Source organism: Dermacentor silvarum, chromosome 3, assembly GCF_013339745.2.
Source record: "Dermacentor silvarum isolate Dsil-2018 chromosome 3, BIME_Dsil_1.4, whole genome shotgun sequence".
Lineage (NCBI taxonomy): Eukaryota > Metazoa > Arthropoda > Arachnida > Ixodida > Ixodidae > Dermacentor > Dermacentor silvarum.
The window spans coordinates 159,900,362-159,927,501 of record NC_051156.1 but is presented as its reverse complement, the minus strand read 5'-3'; the positions used below and the strand labels follow the sequence as shown (position 1 = coordinate 159,927,501).

At 43.6% G+C, this 27,140-nt stretch overlaps 1 long non-coding RNA gene across 1 annotated transcript; it reads right to left on the bottom strand.

Annotated features, from left to right (window-relative positions):
- Positions 1–3,253: 3,253 nt before the first annotated feature.
- Positions 3,254–25,164, bottom strand: LOC119444956 (uncharacterized). Its single transcript, XR_007466075.1, has 6 exons — positions 25,040–25,164; positions 23,260–24,356; positions 22,047–22,281; positions 17,014–17,176; positions 3,392–3,503; positions 3,254–3,326 (listed from the first exon to the last, which is right to left on the bottom strand). It is a non-coding gene; the product is annotated as an uncharacterized LOC119444956 (long non-coding RNA).
- Positions 25,165–27,140: the final 1,976 nt, after the last annotated feature.

Sequence of the window (27,140 nt, the reverse complement as noted above, 5' to 3'; positions counted from 1 at the left end):
TTCCAGTACTTGGGTAGCTTGCGCTCCAGGTTTGTCATAAAGGAGTGACAGTAGTGTTCACTGACCGTGTTGGACTGTGCGGGACCAAGCCTCTGTGGTCGCGATTTAATCCAGCAGCTCAACAGCGCAGGTGCTCCGGTGGTTCGTTTTGTAGAAGACTCAGGGACAACAAAAGAAGCAAGTGAATCCAGCGTGAACAGCATATTCAACGACTATCACGACGTGTTCTCCGAGGAACTGGGGCTAATCAAGGGTCCTCCAGCCAGCCTGCACATGAAGGAAGGCGCTGTACCCAAGTTCTGTAAGGCCAGACCCATTCCATACGCGCTACGCGAGCGAGTGTCACTTGAACTAGACCGTTTAGTTTCTCTGGGCGTGCTGTCGCCGGTGGCACACTCTGAATGGGCAACGCCCATAGTCGTAGTGCTTAAGACGGCACAGTAAGAATATGCGGTGATTTCAAGGCCACAGTAAATCCAGCGTGTGCAACTGAGCAATACCCATTGCCAATTATTGAGGATATGTTTGCGCAACTACACGATGGGGACTATTTTAGCACTTTGGATTTACGGCATGCATACAATCAAGTGGCGCTAGACGATAACGCGAAGAAAGTTTGCGTCATTAATATGCCAAAAGGGCTATTTTGCTACAACAGACTTCCTTTCGGGATAGCCTCTGCGCCCGCGATTTTCCAAAGAAAAATGGATGAGGTATTGGCTGGCCTTCCAGGAGCACAGGCTTATCTTGACGATGTGCTTATTTCCGAAAGAGCGAGTGACAACGGCGAAAGGCTGAAAAACGTCTTAGAGCGCTTCCGAGAGCGTGGTGTAAAGCTAAGGTTCGATAAGTGCAACTTCCGCAGCCCAGCAGTAACCTATCTAGGGCATCGCATCGATCGGGATGGGCTTCATCCGACAGAGAAAAACCTTGACGCTATCATGCAGGCACCGAGTCCCTGTAATGTCAGCGAGCTACGCTCGTTTTTGGGTATGATTATTTTTTACGTGAGGTTTCTGCCGAACATGTCAACCACACTTGGTCCATTGTATCAACTACTTGAAAAGAATGCCCGTTGGCAATGGAAACAGCCTCAAGAGCTCGCGTTTGATGTTGCCAAGCAAAGCCTCAAAACAGCCAAGGTTCTCGTTCATTTCGACCCTTCGAAGGAACTTAAACTTGAATGTGACGCGTCTCCGTACGGTGTGGGAACTGTCTTGTTTCACACGACCGGTAACGTTCACAGGCCCATCGGTTTCCGCTCGCGAACATTAACGCAGGCGGAGCGCAACTATTCACAGATCGAGCGAGAGGCACTGGCACTGGTATTTGGCGTCACGAAATTCCGTGACTACCTTCTAGGTCGGGAATTTACCTTGGTGACTGACCACCAGCCGTTGCTGGGCCTGCTGAGATCAGACAAGCAGACGCCGACAATGGCCGCCGCACGGATACAACGTTGGGCGCTCCACCTGGGGGCCTACTGATACCGGCTACAATACGCACCAGGACGACAGATGCTGAACGCTGATGCCCTGAGCCGACTTCCGCAGCGATCTCCGGAATCTGACGACGACGGTGAGCCGCCCGAATATGTGCTGTCGCTAAACCAGCTGAACAATGGCGCTATAACAACGCATGAGCTGAATGCATTAACGTTTTCTGACCCTGTCCTGGTCGAGGTCAAACGGTACATACTACATGGGTGGCCCAGAAACGCAAACGGAATGGCCCGGGCGCTACTGCCGTTTTTTGACCATAAGCTCGAACTATCCGTAGCACATGAACTGGTGTACTGGGGTAATAGGGTCATAATACCAACCGAAGCTAGAGAGCGAGTGCTGCATCTTCTACACGAGACGCACCAGGGTTCACCGGCAATGAAATCTGTCGCACGTTCTTTGTTCTGGCGGCCAGGCCTCGACAGAAATATTGAAGAGGTGTCTGCTCAGTGCCAGAACTGTGTGCAAAATCTGCCGATGCCAACCGCGGCGCCCGTTGTTAACTGGCCTGAAACAGGCGAAAGGTGGTCCCGTATTCACATTGACTACGCGGGTTCGATCTGCGGAAAAATGATACTCGTAGTAGTTGACGCACACACCAAATGGCTCGAAGCAACCTTTGTCCCATGCTTCAACGCAGACTACCATTAACTGTCTACGTGGCATTTTCAGCAGGTTTGGAATACCACGCACGATCGTTTCCGACAATGGGACCCAGTTTGCCAGTCAAGACTTCGCGTTGTTCTTGGCAAACAACAACATTGTGCACCTTCGATGTGCTCCATACCATCCTCAATCTAACGGTGCGGCGGAAAGGGCAGTGCGGACTATTAAAGATGGCCTTCGAAAAATGAGGAAAGGAAATCTGGAAGAGAACCTAGTACGGCTGCTAAAAAAACTCCCGCCATATTACGGTATAACAACCTGCAAACTCATGATGCCAGGAAGTTCCCGTAACGGTACATGACACTACTGCAGCCATAGTTACCAACAAACATTATCAATGCCGTAACTCGAGAAACTACTTTTGAAGCTGTAGTGTTCCTTAACATTACCAATCCTGTACCACAAGCAAAAACCTCTGAAGCCGTACTTATTCATCAACATTACAAATGCCGTACTGCAAGAAACTACCATTAAAGCTGTAGTACCTCCTAATGTTGCCAATGCCGTACCACGAATGAAAACTTTTAAAGCCGTAGTTACCTATCGACATTGTCAATGCCGCACCACGGGTGAAGTTATATAAATGTAACATGCAAGTTCAGGGTTGGAACCGTAACTGGTGCACAAGGGATCTCGCCTGTGAGAAATTGTGACTGTAATGACACCGTAATGAATTTGTATGGTTGCTGTGCTGTAGAGCAGGTTTCATGAATAATGTAAACGTCATAAAATAATGCAACATAAGTAGATGGAAGAAAAAAATCGCAACACCAGCGATTGCTACAGGTGCTCGTGTGTGACTTCTTCTGCCTTGTGCAGCATTACCCAATGTTGTTGCCATCATATAGGTAGTCTAATTAAAATGGAACTCGTACAGTCAAGAGTCCATTAGAAAATAAAGATGTTAGACAAAATGAACAAAACCACCTTTTTGGTTCTTGTATGGGAATTAGGAGCTGAACTTTTGTTGGTGAGCTTTCTCCTTTTCTAACACCACCAAATGTATGCAGTAATAATTGATACTCCATAAAGGTTACATGAATACTCAGGATAGTCTTTGGGAAAAAAGACAAACACAAGAAGGTCAATTTTCAATAGTGTATTCAAAGAACATCAACCTCAGCCAGAACACGAGCCTGTCTTCGGCCATCAGAAGAGCTGAAAATGAAAAGCAGGAAACGTAAGTCAGTACCTGAAGTCAACCAAGCAATAATAACACTCACAGAGTTCCATTTCTTTTTGAATGACGCAATCTCTGCGCACGCCGCCAAAACTTTCGAGCTCCTTTTCATTTGCTGGCATGTGCCCTCCTCTTCTAATATGCCGACGAGGTATCTGGAATGAATATGAGATAGGCAGGTGACAAATGCAATTAAAAACAGCCATGCAAAAAACCATTGTGGTAACTAAATTATAATTCCAGGTTGATTTCGCATCCTCTACTAAGCTTAGCACGTAATTTCAGCCCCTACCAGTAGATACACACAGATCTCCGCAGCTACAATCATCTATCCAAATTTTGGCACTCATGCTAGGCTATTCCATGCTGCAATGGAAATATGTGCAGCCATGATGGTATCCATGTAATGAACAGCTTGTATACGTATATCTGTGCCTGCATTCTTAACAGGCATAATCAGTGATGGACCAACTGAACCTTTGTTCTTATATATGCAAGATATGATATGATTATAATAACTTTCAGCTTGAACTGCCACATCTCAGCAAAGAAAAAGTGATATTTTCAATGTAACATGATGCAGAAATGAAAGATGGCACGTCTTCCTGATGGAGAAGTCAAAATCAGTATAATGAAAATAAAACCCCAAAGACACTAGTCCAATAAATGTGCCTTGTGTTCATTTCTTGAGTAATATTGGTTCCAGGCAATGCTATCTGTGCAATATGGGTAAGGAAGATTAAGCACACCAATACACGTCACTGTAACTTGCAGATACAACTTGCAAAGTATACTGCCTAACCTCACATGCTTCCTTCAGATCAACATTAACTGCTTTTTGTAGTTAAGCTGTAAAAAATGGCAGGGCATAACAGACAAGGTACTACCATGCAGGGTTACCTTGAAGTGTTACCTTGGCCAGTCTTGGCTAGAAGGAACTTTTACAGAAAAAACAATGTTGAGAACTGCCAACTGTGGCACACATTTTACAGCAAGTAGGTCACCTATATTCACCCTTGTTCTTAGTGGTATATAGCACGTGTTATAAAAAGCAAAGTGATTAAACAAGCTAATAAAATCTATCTATCGCAATACATAGCTGTGTTCCGTGTTAGCTCTATGGAATACCCACTATTTGCTGTGTTCAAATAATTTATTAATTCCTCAAACACCTCTGTCAGAGTATTACATGAGGGGTGGGCTTCTGTTCGATAAAGAAAATTTTTTTCTGTAGTGCCCTCGAAATGGTACAGTTTGATCGGCAGCCGTCTGAACGAAGGATTTCAGGTACAAAGAAATATGTGCAGGCAGCAGATACATGGTCTGATACTGGAGGCCCAATGGCGCGGTAGCAATGTACAGGCGATATTGCAGTTAAGAGAGGAAGAACTCGAAATGCAAAAAAAAGGAAAGTTTTGTCTTATTTTTAAGTCGTGAAAGTTAGTCTGTAAGGACATGCAACTGTAGTAGTAATACTCGTTATAAACAAATATAGCTGTAGGGCTTTAAATATATTGGAAGGTCCCAGACTGGACTGGAACATTATTTTATCGTACTTTTGTCGAATATGCTAGTAGTTTTATAGAAAGTGGTCCGAGTATCCAGCAACGATGCAAGTAATCAAGAACGCAGTTAACTTCCTTGCTTATTTTAGTGCGATAGCACTACTAGCCTACCAACCTCGATTTTGCCTCGGTCTGGGTGAAGTATTATACGGTGGGAAAATTCCAGCGCAAACACCCAGGACAACCACAGAGATGAGACAAGCAGTTGTCCTGGGTGTTCGCACTGGAATTTTCCCGCCTTACAATACGATGTACCAACTAGCCCCAACCGAACTTTTATGGATGAAGCTTAATCATACAGCCCCGCGTTAAAAAAAATAATGTGTACCTGATGGTGGGACGGAACCTCGGCTGTGAAGTGCAGCATCCCAGTGCTTTAACAATTAGGCCACGATCTCATGCATACTTCTCTCTTTCCAAAGCCAGCCAGCTCTTTGACACACTTGGCGTGTGCACCCCATGCCCCTTCGTCTTCTTTCTTTGTGACAGCTCGCACATCATGAAAATGAACCGTGCTCCCTATAGTATAAGCAGCGTGCCGTGCCGCTTAGTCACTCCTCCCTTACAAAAAAAGTCTAACAACGACATCACCACTACAAAGCATTCATTTAGCAACCGGTCAAATAATGGCATGGCAATGCCTAGCTTGGTGCAAGAGAATGGCTGATTTGGTCCAACAAAATGTGCTTTCACGCCATATTCCGTGGCTGGCGCAGCCAAACCATGTCGTCTTATAATGTGTTTTGAGCAAGAAAGATAATCGGTTAAATTGGTTCCTAGAAATGTAAAGGTATATAATAGGGAAGTTTTCGTTGTATTAATAATGTAGTTAGAAGCGGGGTAAGACTAATGTTGCTGGAAAGAAACTGGAAGTTTAACAGACATTCACAGTCACTAACCAAGTGTTACACTGGTCTTGACTTCCATGCACAAAGCAAAGCCAATCAATGAGATCGACTTCAGTGACAAAAATGACAAAAGAAGAAATTTTGTTTCCAGCAGTCAACAGAACCCAGATTTTCTGGCTCAATGAAGAAAATGAATGCTGAATTCCATCCCTTTTGAGGCTCCAATCTGGCAGTGCCCCCCTCCTTATATGTTATCAGCCTTGCTAAAGAAAGTCCTGCTTCCAGCTATTCAGTGCAGTAAATACAAAAACTTTTTTTGCAACTATCATTTTCTTAGGCATATTGTAATGTTGTCTTGAAGTAACAGAAAAATGCATCACAGCAATATCTTTTTTTGAATGTTCATTGCATGATGAAATCCTGGCCATTTGCATGGTGTCTTTCTTGAGCAACGGGCATAAAATGAACTAAAGCAAGAAAATTGTACTAGGACTCAGTGCTGGTAACAGGCAGAGATTCATCACCAGCCAATTGTATGCCTGCTGCCAGACAAAGGCCTCCCCCAACTCGGTCAATCCACAGCGTTCCTTTAGTGCCATGAGCACCTAAATTACTCCTGTCAATTTCTTAATCCCATGATCCCCATCTAAGTGACTGGCAGCCCCTACTGTGCTTCACTTCCTTCAGTATCCATTCTGTTATACCTTTAAGGGCCACTGGTTGTCAGTCTGGTGCATTACATGATCTGCCCACCTGCATCTGTTTCACTTGATGTCAACTAGAATTTCACCTTCCATCTGTTCTCTAACCCAACCAGCTCTCTTCCACGCCGTATGATTTTTTTCGTTCTATTACTCTCGTTGCACATTCCTCAGTTTTATTTCAACTTCTTCATTACCTTCAAAGTTGCAAAACCATAGGTGAGAACTGGCAGAATACATGGATTATGTACCTTTCTTTTTAGAGAAATTAGTAAGCTGCTCTTCATCACTTTGGCAGTGCCTGCCAAATGCACCCCAGCCTATACTTATTCTACCACTAATTTCTTTTTTTGCAAAATGGTTCTGCAGTCACTAGATAGCCAAAGTAAATGTACTCTCTTACAACTTCCTACATCTCCTGGCCTATCATGCATTGCTCTAACTTCCCAAGGCTATGAACATTAGTTCTTATCACATTAATCTTGAAACCTACACTTACGTATTCGCTGTTCAGAACCTCACTCATTCTTTACAACTCATTGCCCATGTTGCTTAACAAAACATTATCGGGAAATCAAATTTATCATCGCAAAGGTTGTGACCAGAGTTTCATCACACAGTTAACTGCCACATGCCTGCCAAGTTTGCAGGAGTGCATAGTATGGTAGACCAAGAAGCCTTCGATGAAAAACTACAGACGATTCAGCACATTATAATTTGGTAAGGTATGTATATCGTGAAAGGCACCTTCTAAAATTCCTAATCTATTCTCCTGGAAGTGAAACAGGTCTAGCGAAATCTGTAGCAGAGTCTTCAAGTAGATAGCCTGGTCCACACAGTCAATGATGTAAAGTAGTTCGAAAGAGGCATAGCAATAAACAAGGTAAGGACCAGCAGTACTGCCAAGAAACATAAATTTGTCTGAAGCCCCTTGTTTCACACACTGAAATTTTTGCACAGCCTGTTATTTAAAGTTAAAGAACGTGCTTTGCACAGACAGGACTAACATGACTGAAAGGCATGTTAGCGCTGCTAGATGGCGCCAAGTGTCCTTAGGGAAGCTCATTGCCCATGTTGCTTAACAAAACATTATCGGGAACGACACCCTATTGTCGAATAAAGTTGTACCTACCTACCTTAGGGAAGCGCGAAAGAGTCCGCCATAAAATTACCCAGGAATAAAATTTACACAGGACTGAGAGACACAGTTCATCGACACTGCGTCACACAACCTGCTGACCTATGAACTGTATTATCTCACTGGGAAGGTAGCCTTCTTTAATGGCTAATCCACATATACAATATTCAGCCATAATGATGGAATTGTAGTGCCCCCATCTGCTACGATACCAAAGGGAGCTCACAGCAAGAACAATGAAGGAAATAAGGTAGTCGGGCGTAAGCTCCTGTGGTCAGCTCAGCAGCTTAAGTGTCAGTCGTTTTTCTTTTCACGCTCCACAGTGGTGACCTGGACGTGAACACGACCGAACCTAGCAACAACGCTGCACAACAAGCATTCGCCAAGTCAAGCCCTCGCCTCCCCGATAACGTAGTGCAATTTCAGCTACTACTCTTTTGAATACAGGATCCCCAGGTGCGGTGTCTAGAGGCCTAAGCGTAATTCCACCTGTACCGGGTCACTTCGCAGACAATGCAGTACAAGGTGATCTCGTCACTGTCACCCAAAGTAGTCAATGGCCTCACCGACGTCCGCACCCAGCCTTTTAACACGAAAGTGTTTTATGCCGGGGTCCACCAAGACTTCACTGACGTATTTCCGTCACGGAAATACGTCATAGAACATAATACAAAGAAAGAAACCAGAAGAAAAAGTTCCACAAACATGCAAAATTTGGAAATCGAACCCACGACCTCTCGGTCCGCGACGATAGATCGCCGAGCGTTTAACCCATTGCGCCACAAACGCATTAGCAGAGTGCTACACAGACGCGCCTTATATATCTAACCAATGCCTCCTAAAAAAAACTATGCCTGGGACGTGAGCCGGAGACGCGGCGCCCTACCCTTTCAGTTTTCCTCCTCTCCACATAGTACAACCCCTAGAGCCTCTCGCGGCGAACGCTTGCAACACACCTGCGGCGGCGGAGCGTCGCCGTGCCATGGTAACTCGAGCAGACGACGCACGCCCGCCTTTGCCTACCGTGACCTTTGCTTCACCAGACGACATTCATGCTACATATTGTCGCGTTGAAGTGACGGTTGGCAAAGAGAGGAGGTGACTTGGGATAACAGTAGCTTTTATTTGGACGAACTTGTGCCCATAAGCGAGCTTCTGGCGAAACTATTCGGCAGCGGCGAACACAGCATGCATGGTTGACCGTCTGCAGAAAGAATGCCAGGGTTCTTCAAACGCATCTCCAACGCGCTAGCGACGCGGCGCTGTACACGGGTTAATGACGAGATAAATTTTGAGCGTAGCTCTCTTCGCCACGCGTTTTTTTTTTACCACGATTTTACCAATCTTGACAAAGTTTTAACTCTTCTTCGAAAATCTGCCAAGTGACTGTAATGCTCAAAACTTCAAAACTTATTTCACAGCATTGTCGATAAACGGCCGAAAAAAGCTTATAAAAAGCTAGGACTTGGACTCGGCCGGCATCTTCTGCCGGACGGCCCAGAGCTGATCTTCCTTCGAAGAAAAATTTTGTCACGCAGCAGGCGCGTGCTCTACGCCGCACCTCAAATGCACGCCACGAGTGCGCAAGCAACCGCCTGCACAACGCGTAGTTACAGTGATTCTGGCCACTGTAGCGTACTTTCTGTACCGTAGTCAGCTGCGCCGACACAGCGTTGCCGACAGCGTCACTCCGGCAGTACAGTCGCTAGCGCCAACACGCGGCGCTCGCTCGCAACGCACGGCAGCGTACCTCCAATGGCAAAGCAAGCGACGTCCCAGGCATTGTTTTTTTAGGAGGCATTGATCTAACACTCCTCCGTGTACCCGCGCTCTTGCTCGGGGCGGTGCCGCCGCCTACGAGCAGAAAAGAGAAGTACTGCATTATGACACTAACGCGCACCGACAGTGAACGCTTCGGTGGTCTCAGCACTACGACGCCTCGATGCCAGCATTCGAAGGGACGCTGGCATCAAGAAGCACTACCAACGCCACCTAGGTGGCGTTCACCGTACTCAGCACAGCGGAGCGTGGCCTCCGCAATTAGCTCTGAAAATGTTTCTGAAGTTGATCGTGGAGGCTGCAATTACGACGCGCTGTACGCGCTGATTTGACTCGGTGACGATTCAGTTACGTGCTTTGTCTTTCGCGTTGTGCTAGCGTGTGCAGCGTAGTGCAGCTTCCATATGCACGACGGTTGCTCATGGTCATCGACGTTGGTAGTCGTGATGGAGGAGACGTGCCACCAGGCGTCAGCGTGGGTGCATCAACGCCTAAGGGCGCTTTAGCCACAAAACACCAATAGACATTATATATCAATGTGCAATAAACATTACACTACTTCTGTGAAGACACGTTTCACTTTCGTGTTCTATACCGATTCCTATATAAGAGGGATCAACCACATTTTTTTTTAATTTCATAATACCCCTAAAGGATTACATAGGGGGAACAGATACATGAAAAAATGCGAGCTTTGCACGTTACCGAAAGAAAAGGAAAAAAAAAGTTATACATAAGTACGACATCTAGCAAAATACACAAATAAAACAGTATACAAAATACAGTAGGAAAGTTAAAATCAAAGAGAAAATACAAAACTGACTGAAAAACAAATTAAGGGCATAAAATAGATACAATGTACAAGAATTAAAACGAGGTCTTGCTCAGAACTGCATCAGTTATCATCTTGACAAATTAATAAGACATGAATAAACTTATACAATGTACACTCAGAATGGTAAAACAAGTGATCAAAACAATATATACACTGAACAACGTATGAAGAAACGTTAAAATAATACATGATGTATATTTACACGTAACCATTGTGTAAAAGTTCCTGAAAGGTTGCGAAATCGATTTGAGTAGCAATGTGTGATGGCAGGTTATTCCATGCAACGATTCTTCGGGGAACTAAGGAGTTAGCATAGTGAGCTGAGCGACAACTTATGCGTTTTATCTTGAAGATATGGTCTGTGTGTGATAAGAAAGCTGTTGCTAGTTCGAAGATACGATGAAGGTGGGGATGATGATAAAGTTTGTGCAGCAGTGAAAGGCAGGCAATTCTGCGCCGATGAGATAATTTGTCAAGCTGAGCGCGAGCTTTTAGTGCTGAAATGCTAGTATTTTGGGGCGTATTAATGTGATGTATGCTAGTCTGCATAGTTTAGCTGGAGCTTATTTAACGTTGTGTTTGAGGAGGCCTAATGAGCGGTTAGCTGATGCCAACGTCAGCTTGTGCAGTTTGTGCAGTAGCGAAAGGCAGGCAATTCTGCGCCGATGAGATAATTTGTCAAGCTGAGCGCGAGCTTTTAGTGCTGAAATGCTAGTATTTTGGGGCGTATTAATGTGATGTATGCTAGTCTGCGTAGTTTAGCTGGAGCTTATTTAAGGTTGCGTTTGAGGAGGCCTAATGAGCGGTTAGCTGATGCCAACGTCAGGCGGATGTGATGATGCCACGTTAGATCAGACTAAGTCAACACCAAGGTACTTATATGAAGTTCTAAGTTCAATTATCTTGTTATTTATTGCATATGATGTTGGAATAGGGTGGTTGTGCCTAGTAAATTATAATAACTTTGTTTTAGCTGTATAAAGCACTGATCTGTACTATAGGGGGCTGGATGGCGCTTCAAGCGCGCGCAGCTGAAGCTACCGGAAGTGAGAGGCCTTGTCCCGGAAGTCGGCCACTTGCGGCTTCGCATCGCTTTGCAGCTTGCTTGCGCTCGACGTCTTTTCTTTTTCTGACTGAAAATGCCTGCTTGTTGTGCCGTGAATTGCACAAGCAGGCCGGAGAAGTCTTCTGGAAAGACGTTTCACGCGTAAGTATTTTTCAAATCAGTGTAATTTGCATTGTGTGCTGCGTAAAACCAAGGCTGTACCGCTGACATTTTGGCGTGCAGCCACACACTGCGGACCACAAGCACTACAATTTGGGTCATTTTATGCATAGGTTCCCGTGGTCTCGGAGCGATTTGTGCAGTCGATGGGTTGCAAACTTAAAGCGAGACAAGTGGAGGCCATCACCGGAAAGCAGACTTTGCAGCGACCACTTCACGGAGTCGTGCTTCGACCGGACGCAAGCACGAACGCGGCTACGACCTGATGCTGTCCCTACGATATTAAATTTTCCCACACACCTGCAAAAGGTAAGGACGTGATGTTCTGATATGTTCCTATTGACGCTAATAGAGTAATTAATAGTCTGTGTTTATGTTGGGTGGTTTATTTCCCGTTCACATTCAGCAAAGCCCAAAGTATTCATTGGCATGACATCACCGAGCTTACGACTAATTATTCAACTGCGCGAAGTGTAAACGAGAGTCGCAATAGGAAAATGTTTGTTTTCTGTATAGAGCAGAGTGTTACACATCATGTGGTTTGAGTGTGCCTTGGACCTGCCTGTGAAGTGCACTAAATAAATAAATGCACATATGAGATGACTCGGGCTGCTTTCGGCACGCCGAACTGTTGTAGATATTCAGTGCATAGGAATTTTTTACTTAACCCTCCGCGGCACTTCGTGCAGCAGGTGAGCACTGTGGTAATGCTCAATATTAAATGTACCTATTGCAGAAACCTGCAACGAGGAAGCCACCAAAACGGAGAGATCTGGATCAGGGTGGAGCTCCAATTGAAGATGTGACGAACAGTGTAAACTCGCCACAGGAAGCTTCGCCACAGAAAGCTTCCGCTAATGTAAGTATTTTGAAAGCCACCCGTACAGAGCAGTATACTTTAGCCACAATCGAGGCTAAACTGTATTGGCATGCTTTTATTGAAAAATAGTTGCTGTGATTTGGAAGGGGATGGTGCTGGCTAATGTGTGTATTGACATGTTGTTGCATTGTGTATCCTTTTTCTATCCCGCACCACAAAAAACAAGGACAGTTATCCACCAATAGATCTGGGCTAAATTCTTTAAAGTACCTCATGTGAGACACCGACTGAGCCACAACTTAGTTGTTCGATATATTAGTATACTATTGTTATTCACTGTTTTGACTCGTGCTATGTTGCTCCTTCTCCATTTATTAAATGAATAATGCCGGTATTCAGTGAGCGAGCATTCACTTCCTGGCAGAGTTGTGTTTGCTGCTTTTAAATGCAGGAGCCTTTACATCAAAACTTTAGTAGTGTTGGTTGAAACATTTGTTAACTGGTCGATGTACCATGTCATTTGCTTTCAGGTTGCTGAACACAGCTATGCTGTCATGGAGACACCACGCACGCTGAAGAGGAAACTAGACTGTTGTTCAGCATCAGCAGCCACTGTGAGAAAAAGGCTGAAACTCAGCCAGCAACGAGAGCGTCGTCTCAAAGTTAAAGTGCAAACATTCAGCGAGATTATCAACGACCTCAGGAAAAAACAGCTTCTTTCTGAGGATGCTTCAGCTATGCTGGAAAAGTGCTTTTCAGGTGTTCCCGTAGAGGTCATGAAGCGTCTGCTCAAGAAAACGCCAACTGGACCCAGTGAGTCTGAGAAGTTGAGCAGAGAGAAGTATTCCCCAATATTGCGTATGTTTGCTCTGACACTACAATTCTACTCAAGCAAAGCCTACAACTATGTTAGAGAAACTTTTGGTTGCTCGTTGCCTCATCCATCAACATTAACAAAGTGGTACAGTGCCCTAAATGGGGAGCCTGGTTTTACAGGTGAAGCTATGAATGCTATTGAAGCAAAGGCTAAAGAAGCTAGGCAACAAGGCAAGGAGCTTCTTTGCAACCTTGTTGTTGACGAGATGGCCATAAGGAAGCACGTTGAATGGGACGGCAAAAATTTCAGGGGATATGTCGACATAGGGACGAACATGGATGACGACAGCAACAATGTCGCAACAGAAGCCATTGTCTTCATGGTCGTATCCCTCGACTCCCATTGGAAAATTCCTTGCGGCTATTTTTTAATCAATAAGCTTTCTGGAAAAGAACGAGCAAACCTTGTGAAGCTTTGTTTAAGCAAGCTGCATGATGCAGGAGTGCGTGTGGCATCACTAACATGTGATGGACTGCGAAGCAATTTCACGATGTTTGCAGAATTGGGTGCATCATTTGAAAATGATTGTGTGAGAAAGCCGTCATTTCCTCACCCAACTACCCAGGAGAATGTGTATTGCTTACTGGATGCCTGCCACATGATGAAATTGGTAAGAAATAGCCTGGCCTCACTTGAGTGCCTTAAAGATGCATCTGGGTCACTAATAGAATGGAATTACATTCGCCTGTTGCATGAGCTGCAAGAGAAGGAAGGTCTTCATGCTGCTACAAAGCTGCGTGTGGCTCATATCGACTGGCAAAAACAAAAAATTAAGGTGAACCTCGCTGCCCAAACGTTAAGCTCGAGCATTGCTGATGCGATTGATTTCTGCCGGGAAGACCTTCGGCTTCCTCAGTTCAGAGGATCGGAAGCGACGGTGAAATTTATTAGATTGTTTGATCGGTTGTTTGACAGTCTTAACTCTCACAACCCTATTGCTAAGGGGTTCAAGGCACCACTCCGCCCTGGGAGTAAAGGCATATGAATTGCTTTTTTTGAGAAGGCAAAACACTACATCAGTGGCCTTACTGACGTCCTGGGAAAACCTATTTGTGAGACAAATAGGAAAACCGCTTTCCTCGGATTCCTGGTGACCATTGAGAGTACCATGGGCCTGGCACGTTCACTCCTCCTTGGAGAAGCTCCTCTCTTGCGCTATCTACTTACATACAAGCTCTCTCAAGACCATATTGAACTCTTCTTTAGTGCTGTGCGTTCCAAAGGAGGGTTCAACAACAACCCCACAGCATCACAGTTTGTGGCAGCTTATAAGCGCCTGGTTGTGCATAATCAAGTGAAGGGTGGTCGAGGGAATTGCGCATGGCTTGATGACACTCGAATTTTATATATAAGCAGTCATATCAGTGCTCCAGATGAACTTGATGTCACAACAGCAAAAACAAATGGCACCAATGATTCCCTGGAAATTGTCGACTTTTTGGAAGAAAGTGAGCTGGAATGTCTTCCACTTCTATCTATTTATGTGGCCAATATTGCTGGCTATATTGCTGGCTTTGTGTGTCGAATGGTGCAGCGAAGAATAACTTGCTCTGCATGCCAGCTGGCAACAGTTTCAGAAACGTGCTCAATAGCACTTTTGAACAGAAAAAACAATGGTGGTGTCATAAAGCCGTCGTCCTCCACTTCTTACATCTGTCAGCTCACAGAGAAGGTAATTCGACAAGAAGAAAAGCTACTTGGGGGAAAGCTCCCTAAAAATGGACACTTTGCTGAAGTCCTTACAGTGAAAGTAATGAGGCATCTTTCAGGACAGCTTGAGAAACTATATCCAGAACTCCGCGAACACATGCTCGAGTCAGCAGCAGACTCAAACCACTTTGTGCGCCTTGTCAAGTGCGTTATTGGGTGCTATGTAAAGGTACGGATGCACCACATGGCAAGGAAAGCGACTGAGAAACTATCTGGTCCCAATATTCGAAAACGGCTGACCAAGCTCATTCTTTTTAACAACCAATAGTCATCAGCATTGCTAAAGTGTGTGCACAAAGGTGCCAGCAGTTTTTTCTGTATAATAAACAAGATGTTTTGTGCATTAGCCTATATCCTTTGTAAGATTTCTTTGCACTGTTAATGAAGTTACCGCATGATGTGAAATAAATCCAAGAATTTTCTTCAAACTTTTTGTTATTCACCACTCCGTGTTTGCTAAATATATGTGTGTTAAAGGAAGGACGTCAGTGAAGAGTTATAACACCATCCACTGTAAACTGGCTATACCAGTAACGAGCATATATAAACTACGTCAGAAAACAGCAAAGCGGAATTAAGAGCACATATCCAATTTAGAAAATGTTTTCTTGTCTGCGCGTAAGCAGCCAAGCATTTTCGATCGCGTTCAAGCCCGATCAGGAATAAATTTCTCGAATGTGGTTGGCAGTTTTGGGCAAGCCCAATCGCGATCGATCCTGAGATGTTTCTACTGCAATCGAAAGTGCCTAATGCAATGCCATGTTTCACGTTTTTCAATGCAACTGCTCTCGAGAACTGGAATCCCGCGGCGATCGCGGCGCTATTGTAAATGATGGACACTCGAACGCTGGTGATCAAGATTGTTGTTTTAAGTAAATAAAGTTACGAGAATACACGTTCACACTGTCAAAAAGGCGTGTTCCTGACAGACAGAAAAACAGTAATCTATATTGCGCAGAAAAGAACGGGAAAAAGCCATTCTAACGCCGCTTTAACCCCTTATAACGCGCACTGGTAAAGGCAGCAGACACCTCCTTCCGGGACAAGCCGCCGGGCCTCTCCTTACTTCCGGTGACTTCACTTGCACCCGCCGCGGTGAGCGGCGATGCGGCATCCAGCAAACTATAGTGGAGATCAGTGGTATAAAGAGTCATCAACCATGTTGAACACCATGTGTTAATAGCATTAAGATCGGTTTGAAGAACATTGAATGAAAACCCATATGATCGCCTCAAGGAAAAGATCCTGACGCATACCATAGCTTCGGAACGCCCTCGCCTGCAACAACTCTTAACCAGCGAAGAACTTGGTGATAGAAACCCTTCTCGAATGCTGCACCGGATGCGGCAACTCTTGCACGAAGGTAATCTCAACATCCATAGCACCCTCCTCAAGGAACTTTTCCTGCAGCACCTTCTCCAACCTGTTCGCCTTGTCCTTGTCGCTTCTGATGACACGATGGTAGACCACTCCTTCGGTTTCTGTCATCGCAACTATGCCTGAGCCCTCAGTGGTCACCCAGCTTGAAGTGCGCATTGATAACTTCATGGCTGCCATTTATTCCCTTCACGAGCCCAGACGACAACAGCGCTCTTAATGTTCGCTGGAACTGAGGGGTCCTTGCCACAGACAGAAGCACGTAGACTTCAAGAGCGCTGGCGTCGTTTGGACTTATGAAGTGAAGCAATGACAGTCATAATCATTTGGACTTATGAAGTGAAGCAATCACAGTCGTGAGGTCAATGCACGCTTCGAGCTGGGTGACCACTAAAGGCTCAGGCATAGTCAAATTTTGCAGTTTTGTCAATATTGTTATAAGTGGACAGTACAGCAATAGACAAAGCAAATTAACCATCACCAACAGCCAGTTTTATACCCGATTACAAATATTTCGAGTGCTTAAAATTCAATTTTCACTAGTTGCACTGAACTCTGCTAATTTTGACTACCATACAATCCAAAGTAGATGCACATTTCTTTTTTTCGATAGGCTCAGCTTTGATTTATGTGTGTCAGTTTATACCACTCATAGAAGTGCTTCGCCTTCTTGAATGATAATGTCTTTATGTGCTTTTCTAGACTAAGGTTCCGTGGTGTGTTGAAGAGAGTTGCTTTGTTACTGGAACATTTCTTTCTCCAAATATCCCAAGAAGCAAGAGGTACTTACCTCTGAAGAAACTGAAGGGTTGCCCCTACACCTGCGGCATATTTGATGTTCAAGCAGTAGTGGGCAGCAAACAGGTACTCAATAGCCAGCTTCAAGCCGATGTTTGGTATTACGAGCTTCCTATCCACAAACAGTTGGCAGGTGCATTGAAAGATGGGCTGACCTGGATAAAAGCAGACAGCGAGAAACATACAATTTTATGTTGATACATGCTGAGCAGTATTCATTTATTCTCCAATGGTTAATAAGAAAGGAGTTGACCTGCACCAGGCTATTTCAGTAAAATCTGGCTGTATCACATTACAGGCAGATCAGAAAATAGTTAATCTGAAAGTGGGGGTGTGTTAATAAAAAAATGAATACAACTGTTTAGCTAAAAGACCTCGGAACATTGAAAATCCTCTCCAAGTTCCCATTTACCTGCCCTCATCAACACTGGCACTCGCTACCAGCCACGAGTGCTAACCTTAACAGTCAGTTGAGAAAAGCGCTCATGCCTGTTGTACACGAGCCACAGATGAAAGTACGCCTATGGTAGAATGTGCAATGCTTCTGTCAGTAACAGTGGTGATGAGGATACTGTTTTATTTGTCACTCTTAGGCAGTGTCCCCATGATGTGATCCTTGGACATTACTTCTTGTCTGTCCACTCCGCACTTAACCATGTGAACGGTGCTCTTCAACTGCAGCTTACAGCTTACGTCTGAACCCAACATTGTTCGTGATCCCCTGAAACATCTGTGCTGCATCGATTTAGTTCGCTCACCATCCCAAGCTGCAACCAGTCTCTTCGACGCCTTCTATTCGTGCAACAATATTCTGTTAGTTTGAAAACATTCCACGTTTCCTTTGACAAACTTTTATGACAATTGAGTGCATGAGCAATGTACCAGCGACATTAAGGCCAAGAAACTAAACGAGAAACCACATATCGTATCTATAAAGGTTTTATTGCATGAGGCAAATCCTCGAACTACAAATTTTTGTCTCATTCATTCCTTGATTTAACATAAGTGGTCGCATGAAGATTACCAGGGCTTCCACTGAAAAACTAGTTTGGAGAAATCTTTGGAACAGAAAACTTTGAATTTTAGAGCAGACACACAAATTGTGTTATTTTTGAGCTAGTTGGAGCAATAGGTCATAATTTTGGGGATGTGTTTCGCTAGATGATACACATGTATCTTCATCGTATCTGGCAGACACACTTGGCTTGCACACTGACAATGCGAAGTTAAAACAAGGAGGATATATGGGTGCTCTTGTGTTTGTCCTGAACCCCGTTACGTGATAAAGAATGTACAGGTTATTTTGCTAGTCATTGCAAAATGTTTTCGTGTACTGAAATTCACAGTGCATATATGCATACAATAAAACACTGGCCAAGCTCTGATGCTCTTTCCATTATTTAGGTCACTTCATAGTAATCGTGCTCAACTGCAATGACCGTTAAATCGAAGTTAACTGCTGCAATAAACAAACACAACATTCAGAGATACAGTGTTATGTTACAGATTGTTTAAATGATAGGAACAAACGCCATCATGCAGCTTGTTTTTTGTAACCACGAAGGTGATCACTCAAGTCTCAGCTTTGTCTAGAGTACTTATGTGCGAGACCCCTGTGCCCTCCACCTTGCTTCAGCATTGATGAATGAGCCGAAAGGCTCTTGGTAAGTCACTAGTGGTAAACAGGCCTGGCAACTCTGGATGATGAAGATCCTCATCCTAGCAAGGGTCTCCATTCTAAGTACCAGCAACTGCTGCAGAAATGTCGACATCAAATCAATTTACAACTGGCTGCACATTGTCATAATTAGTCACAAACAAGTACCCTCTCAACTCTGATGCAATGGCACCTGAGAAAAGCGAGAGCTCACGATTTGTTTCAACATATTACGCTGAAACATATACGAGTGTAGCAACAGGTGCTTCAACATTACCAACTGCATGAAGCCTTCTCGGTGTTAACTTATTCGTTTAGAAACGTAGCATAAACCAAAGAGCATGACACGCAAGCCACAAACATGACCAGTCATTTGTGTTGATTGATCTTAATGCAATAAGCTAATCTAGCTCTCTGTAGAAGAAATTCATCACAGTCTCAGGTTTTACTAAGTGCTGTTGCCTACATACTTTGAAACTTAGCACAGCGAATAGATTGTAAAGCTCCCTTTCAAACGTTTATGCCAACTGGTTGCAATGTCTTAAATTTATGAATCAGGTATGATTCTCTGTATTTTCTGTCTCGTTCAGAATGGAAATTTGACTGTAGGATGTAGAGAAGTTCATCAAAGTTATGACCTGGTTGGTTGAAATGTTCGGCGACAGCATTGGGAAACTTTTTAGCTGTGTCCGTGCAATGTCTCTTTAACTTGACGTTCTTTGATTGTCTCATTTACCCGATATATAACTAGTGCACGTAGAGCTAGTTTTCACTTCGTGTATATAGCCATTTGCGGTGCTCTTAATTTTAAGGTCACTTTGAAGGTGCCTGCAGGTTTTGCACCTGGGGCGAGAGCATGTGTTTATTACGGGGAATAATGTTGGCTGACATTTGCATGCACTAACATGTCTAAAGTTTCTGTTGCAGCGATAGGTCACTTTTGGTATCACCAGGAATGCTTTTCTCAGACGCTCGTTACTTGATGATATTGGGTGCTATTTTTGTAGGATGTTAAGTTTCATAGGGCATTAGAATGTTTTGTCATAAAAGCTAGTGGGCTCTCAGATTCTGATGTAGGCTGTTTCTTAGCTAATTCCGGCTGCCTGTTCAATTTGACAGGATGTCATAAGCCTTGTCGAGTGGAATTTGTGGATAATTTGTTTCTGCTAGCGTTGCTTTAAGGTATTTAGATAGTGGATATAATCGTCGTCTTCGCTAAAGATTCTTCTTATTCGTTTTGTTTGTACGACAAAAATTCCTCGCTTGAAGTGTCGCGGATGATGACTGGTGTAGTCCAAATACTACTGGCTATCTATAGGCTTCCAGTACAGTGTTGTTCTCTGCTTTCCATTTTCTATGTAGACCGTCGTGTCGAGGAAGTTGATTTGACTAAGAGAGTGGTGAGCTGTGAAGTAAATACTCGGGTGAAAGTGGTTGAAATGGCTAATTAGATTGGTTAGCAAACTTATGCCATGTTCCCATATTATAAATATGTCGTCAATGTAACGCAGATAGGTGTGGGGTTTTAAAGGGTATTTTATCAGGTTTGCTTCAAGCTGTCCTATGAAAATGTTGGCATACAAGGAAGCGAATGGTGTTCCCATGCTTGCGCCGAAAGTTTGCAGGAAGTGAGTAGAATCGAATTCAAATTAGTTTAGTGTGAGAACTAACCTAAGGAGTGACAGGTAAACTTCAGGAGCGTGCGCTTGAGGACCGACTGTGAGGGACTTTGATACGGCTTCAATTCCTTCCGTCATGGGTATGTTAGTGTAAAGGGCAGAAACATCTAGAGTTACTAGAATAACGCTGTCAGAGAGGATTTGGTCGGCAATAATGCCGTCAATAAATCAAAGGAAGTGAGGCGTGTCTTGAACAAAAGATGGGAGAGTGGCCCAGATGTCTGACAGGTGGTTATTTAAGAATTTAGATAGTGACTCGGTAGGTGTGTTGTTATTAGACACTATAGGCCGAACTGGAATTTATGCCATGAATATTTCTTCTACGGAAACCTGATGTATTTTAGGAAGATAAAAGCGGCCTGCTTCTTTGGTCTTGGGCATCATAAAGCGATATTCAGACTGTGTGATTAGTTCCTGGGACAGGAGCTCTGCTATTGTATTTTGCACAAGGTTCCTCTAAACCGAAGTTGGGTTAGAGCCGAGTTTTGTGTAATGGGTGTGGTTGCACAGTTGTTTGAAGGCCTAGTTTTTGTACTTTTCAATACTCCAGATTACAATACTGCCGCCTTTGTCTGCTGGTTTTATTACAATATCCATTCTTTCTGCGAGTTCCTTAAGAATTTGGTGCTGAGCGGAGGGCAAATTTTTGCACTTGCGGCAATGCAGCGTTGACTCTAGAAGTTCTTTTGAGATTAGCTTTATGTACAAATCGAAGTCTGGGTACTGTTCGAGCTCCGGTGTCCATGTGCTAGGTGGTATAACAAAGTCTTTATCCTGCTTTCCTACATCTGGACTATCGAAAAAGAATTCCTTGATGCGCATGCGTCTTGAAAACTATGTTATATCCTTGTGGAGTTCATACTCATTTACTGTGTTGTTCGTGGGACAAAATGTTAGGCCACGTTTGAGATCAACTTCATCGGAATTTAAACAAGTCCTACATTGCTGCAGTGCTCTGAATGCTCGCTCGTAGCACTATCGGTGGAGCTATGTGCTGTAGGGGTCATAGCAGTTTTCTTAGGTGGATCTGCCGTTCGAATGCCTTTGTGTTGGTATTTATCTAGTAGGTTTTCCTCCCTAGTTTCTACGAATTGTTCAAGTTCTCTGTTTTCCAGTTCAGATAAATTTATGCTATCAAGCTGATTAGCAATTATCGTAAGTTGTTCCCGGCACTGTTCTTAGAGAATATAGAGTGACGCATTTTCTAAGACAGCATTCCACTTCAATAATAGTCTGGAGGGTAAAGAGCCGAGGGCACATCTAACCTTAATTCTAAGGCCTTTTGGGATTTTCCCGTGTTTAATGCAGCTAGTGGAAGTTTTTAGGTGAAATCTGTAATTTGTTTGTTTGGCGGTGAGTTTGAAGGATTGGAAGAAAGGGTGAGATTTGTTACTGCGTGTGCTATCCAGGATTGGAGGAAAGGGCGAGATTTGTTATTGTGTGTGCTATATATTTGAAAACTACTGTAAAACATAACTATAGGCTACACATTGTGCTGTAAATTCAAGGTACAGCCACATACAACTGTAAAGAAAAAGCAAAGATAATCAATGTTTCACTTACTGCAGCCGAAATCAAAGAATGACCACTAACCAATCACTCACTGCCAACATTACACCCCAAGAACTGACTAAACCTTGTGCACATGTGACTTGCATACAATGCATGCATGTTAACACCGACTCTTACCTCATGTACTTGAACTAGTTGGCTGAGATCATCTTTGAAGTAGGACACCACGAGAGATCTAAGACCGACCGATGCAGCATCCTTGTCACCGAAACTGGTCTCTGCTTGCGTTATCGTCAAACTCCACTCCAGCACTGGATCATTCTCCGTGTTTGAGCGTAAGAACGATGTAAGCGGTAGCACTACAGCTCTTGGTATGTTGCTCAGCCTTCCGTCTAATCGCAGCCCTGTAAGTCTTAAAAAAAGTGATGCAGAGAATAAAATGCAATTATGTACCCATATATTTCTTAAAATGGAAGAATAAAGAGCTGGGCACATTGGTACATCATAGAAATATAACAGGCATAAGCCTGTTATACCACATGTGCGTTATCTGCATCAACATATGATTTTGGTGCATTTGTTCAATCCATGGTTGAAAGTTTAGTCCTGCTATCACTGACCAATTCACAAGCTAGAGGGCAGGTCTGCAGACTGTGGGTATACTTAACCTATATTCTTGCATCATCCAGACCTAAGTGGCTTTCTCTATTCCCTACAGCTTCCAAACTCTGTAGGCTTCAGCATGCTTTAACTGCACTGCATAAACATTGATATATATACATGGTTTTGCATACACTAATGCAAAGGACAACTTTTACCCTACAACTTCAACTGCCTTATTTTACATGCTTCTTTGTTTTAAAGTATGCATCTGTGCAAAAAATTTCGAACTGATATAAGTTACGGGAAATCTGAAATTCTTTAGCTTATATGTACTACAGCCTCTGTCGGGATCTTGCTGAAGTGCACTTAAATTAACTCCTTTGCCTGCTATGAAATAATGTCGCCATGCCCCAAAAACAAGGCAAGTTCCTCTTCGCTGCTATTTTGTCCATAAAGATACTCTGAGCTGCTTACAGCTATCTTAAAGTTAAAAAGCTCGTTCCAGCTTCAGATGCAGTTGCTTCAAATACCGTTCACAAGATATGGACAGTAAGAGTACTATTGTAGTCGACGTTGCTGAAGTCTACTGCAGAGCTATTTTACAGCAGTCACGGCAGTCACTGCCCCACAAACAGCCTTGACAGATTGACTCTGCACTACTTCAATATACCCAGGCTTGAAACCACAAAGGTCACTGTGGGTATTGCTAGTGTGAAACAAACACAGGAAGAGAGGCTGAAGGCAATCGCACTTCTGCTGGAACTGATTGTGACATGCTTCCACCTACTTTCTCACTCAGCTCGTCATTTCCACTTTGCTCCTGGAACTCACATGGGCAGAGCTATTAAGAATGGTGTATTCTCAAGCTCAGACTGCAACAATCAGAGATTAATGGTGAAATCACTCACTACCCCTCAATTTTACAATTGGCTTTTGTTCAATTTAGGCAACCATTTCCGTTTCTTTTTTCTGCTGCTCAGACTACTATACTTACACAATATGAATAAAAGTCCCTAATAGCTCAACAATGAAACGTATACCTTTGGAAATGGTCGAGAAGATGTTCCTTCTTAAACAGTAATGGCCACATCTCTTTAATTTCCTTGGCTGAGTGTACTGGCTCTGAAGAATTTATAAGGGCTCTGATCACAGGGTAGCATTCCCCCATTGCCTTTCTCTGGAGGGGGATGCCCTCTTAACATGGTGCTTTCGATGCTTGCTCAGCAAAAACTTTATTTGACAATTCTAGCTCATCAGGCGTTAATGTGACAGTAGCAGGCTGCCAATCAATTAAGCCATACGAAGAATTTGAGGTTTGTTTTTTTTGTCTTTGTGCTACCAGAGAGTGCCTCTGCGAGATGCTTACAGCATCTGCGGGTGTTCTCAATTCTTGTTTCAATCTTATAGGCTAGTACCACTGAGGAAACCGAGTTTGAGCTGGAGTTAGGGTCACCAAGTGAATGTGGGAACTTGCTGACAGCACAGTTTGCGATGTTCCTGATTTTTTTTTCGCAGAAAGTCGGTCCTCCACTTTTCGGCATGCAGCTGCTATCATTCTCACTACCTGTTTTTCTGGTGGCCAAAGAGATGAACCTTTGTCTAAGGCGTCCAGTACATCCTGGCCGATGCATGAAGCATAGCCTTCAACTATTCCTTTAGACCAACACAGACCACAACGGCACCGCATCACCACAACATCTGGTATACAAAGTGTACCTAAAATTAGCATGTGTGCCTTTTCAGTAAAAGTAGTGATGTTTGAATAGACTTGCCTGAAATCCAGTCACCATTGCACACAGTGAACATATGAGTGCCACTCTCAATGGATTCAGCCAAGCAGCCGAAAGCCTCTTCATCAACCTCTGTTACATCAAGTAGATGGACCTGGAAGCAGCAGAGAGTATTTATTACCTTGTGCACAGAAATGAAATGCACACAATTTTCAGGCTTTGCCACAGGTGAGTTCTAGCTACATTCAGAAATCTACAAAGGGGTGAGCACATGAAGCTCCTTATCCTGCACAAGAAACACCAATCGCACAGCAATGAGAGCTCAAACGAAATCATTTGCGTTTGTAGTCTGCACTTTGTATACCAAACACTAAATTATAAATAAACCTAACAGTAACTAACACTAAAATAAAGTACATTTATTAGGAGCAGCCACATACGACATGCAATGCTTCTGAAGATGAGTAGCAGCCATGTCTGGCCATCCTAAACTTGGCGTCATTTAGTACCTTCAGCTGACCCCTTCAGACTGCCACTTAGTGCTATAAATTCCTGCTAAATCATACTCAGCACAACTCTTCATGTAACATGGCTTCTATTGGATTAAAACAAAATTACAGTGCTCTTTATCAAAGCCACAGTATGAAGAAAAAAGGCATGCCTTGCCAGCCTCAACATCCGTAAGCAACAATAAGTCCAGCTACACCAACTACACTCACAGGAGCAAATAACAGCCTAAAAATATGAAAAGCAAAAGTACTATGCATTTTCCTATATCTCCTAGTATGCCATTGAATTAAGAATATATTAGGAGTCGTAAGCATAAGCTCAAAGTACATTTACAAGCCTTCATGTCCTCATTGTGACACGTTCCAAATTCCACAGCTTTCCTTTTTACGGCATCAATCGTGCTCACAACTGCGAGTTTCTTGATGGTCTTATCACTGCTCCATAGCTTCACAATCATCTGAAAACAAAGAAAAAAGAGGCGCATACATAGTTGCTTGTTTAAGAATGCAATGTCAGGGTGGCAAGAAATGTACAGTGAAAGTACTGTCTGTACTGTACTTTCGTGTATTGTACAGAAATGTACTGTCTGTCTATACTTTCTACTCAGACATCTTTTTCCATTGGCACGATAATTTGTCTACATGTTTCGGAGAGTTAAGAGTGCTTTTTAAGTAACGTACAACATAAGCGACGAATGCAGGCATGCCGTTATAGTGGCTAAGCATCTTATAAAATGGGGACAATGTTCAGGCATGTGCTCGCTCAACTCCATCAGGCTAACACTTGTGTCTATGTACCTACTCGAGTACTATGAAAGGAAACACCCAAAGTATACTCAAAAGGCTTTACAGCACTTAAATGCACATGCTTCACACAAAATGTTCAATAAGAGTGCACATTTAAACTATTTATCATCAAATTAGTTCAAAGCACAGGGTACCGCTATACCTGCAAAGTGCTAGGTGCAATGAAGGAAAGTGTATGTCCGTTTTCTCAGTTGTCAGAAAATGATATTGTAGTATATATATTTCTATGTTTTTCTTAAAGACAAGTTTCATGTTCCTGTCATGCTCACAAATGCACATTCTCAGAGAGGCACAATTTAGGCACCTTTACTCAGAGAGGCACAAATTTAATTCACAGACATATCGACTCCTACTTGCAGCTATGCAAACTTGTTCGAAAAATGATATCGACTCGCAATTTTCAACACCAGATCACAGTGGCTCACACTCTCAGAAACAGATACTCATTCACGTACATGTCTGCAGCATCTGACCAGCACTACACATACTTTACTCACACTCAAGGACACTCAGTAACAGTCACAGTCACACTGAACTAGCTCGCAGGCAGTTACACTATCACTCACTTGCATTGCCTCAGTCACTCAATTCACATTCATCGCCATTCAGGTTTGAACTCACATGCACTCACGCTCACTAGCGTTCACTCAGGTCGAACCGCTAACCGGCCCTGCCTGACTTACGAGAACTCTTTCTAATCACTGCCTCTAACTCATGCTGGCATGTAAACTCACAGCCACTGGCTCAGGTTTCAGCGCGGCCTCCTCCTTATAGATTTGTCGTGGGATGAAATGCATTATTAATAACTGCATTGCCAATTTCATTGTATATTAGATGCTGCAAACGAATTATTGAACGCTATGCACTGTCCATTAAAATATGTATGTTTTCATAAAATAATATATCCGTATGCCCCAAAAATTGTGGCAGAAATAACTGCTATCAGTGCTTCCGCGTTTTTTTTTTTTTTTTGCCTAATTAATCAGTAAAAAAAACAACACATGCACTTTAGAACTATTGACCCTTTTCGCGGAGCAGTTGTTTTAGAGAAACGAGATGGCGCTCACGGCGGCGCACCATACCTCTCCTCAGCGACCGCGCACGAATACGAAACCATTACCGCTTCTACCTTGCTTCTGTGCGATCAGCTGTCGGAAATGCAACTGAGTTTTCGCTAACACACTGTGCTCCAATCATGCTAGATTGAATAATGTGGATTGAAGACGTGTGCAGTAGTTGGCTGCAAAAATAGTGACTGGCATGTTAAGGAATAGAATGAATCTGTGTGGCGAAGTTCGTGGACCGCTGCTGCAATTGTCCGAACGTGTTACCGGCACTTCGTGATGTACGGCTTTCCTCGAGGATACAAAAATTTACTCATCCGCCAGCCTTCTATCGCTAACCTTCAAAGACAGGGCCTCATCCCCATAACGTCGGCAAGAGTGAGTACCACTCGTTAAACAATGACAAAGGGAGTAGCGCCGCTTCCTGTCATAGTAAGTTTCGCGCACGTTATCTATACACATCTGTCCAAATGGCAGGAAAACTTACGCCCACTCTATCGCCGACGTATCAAGAATAAGTGAATGGACGCACACTTCAATATGTGCGCACTGTATACA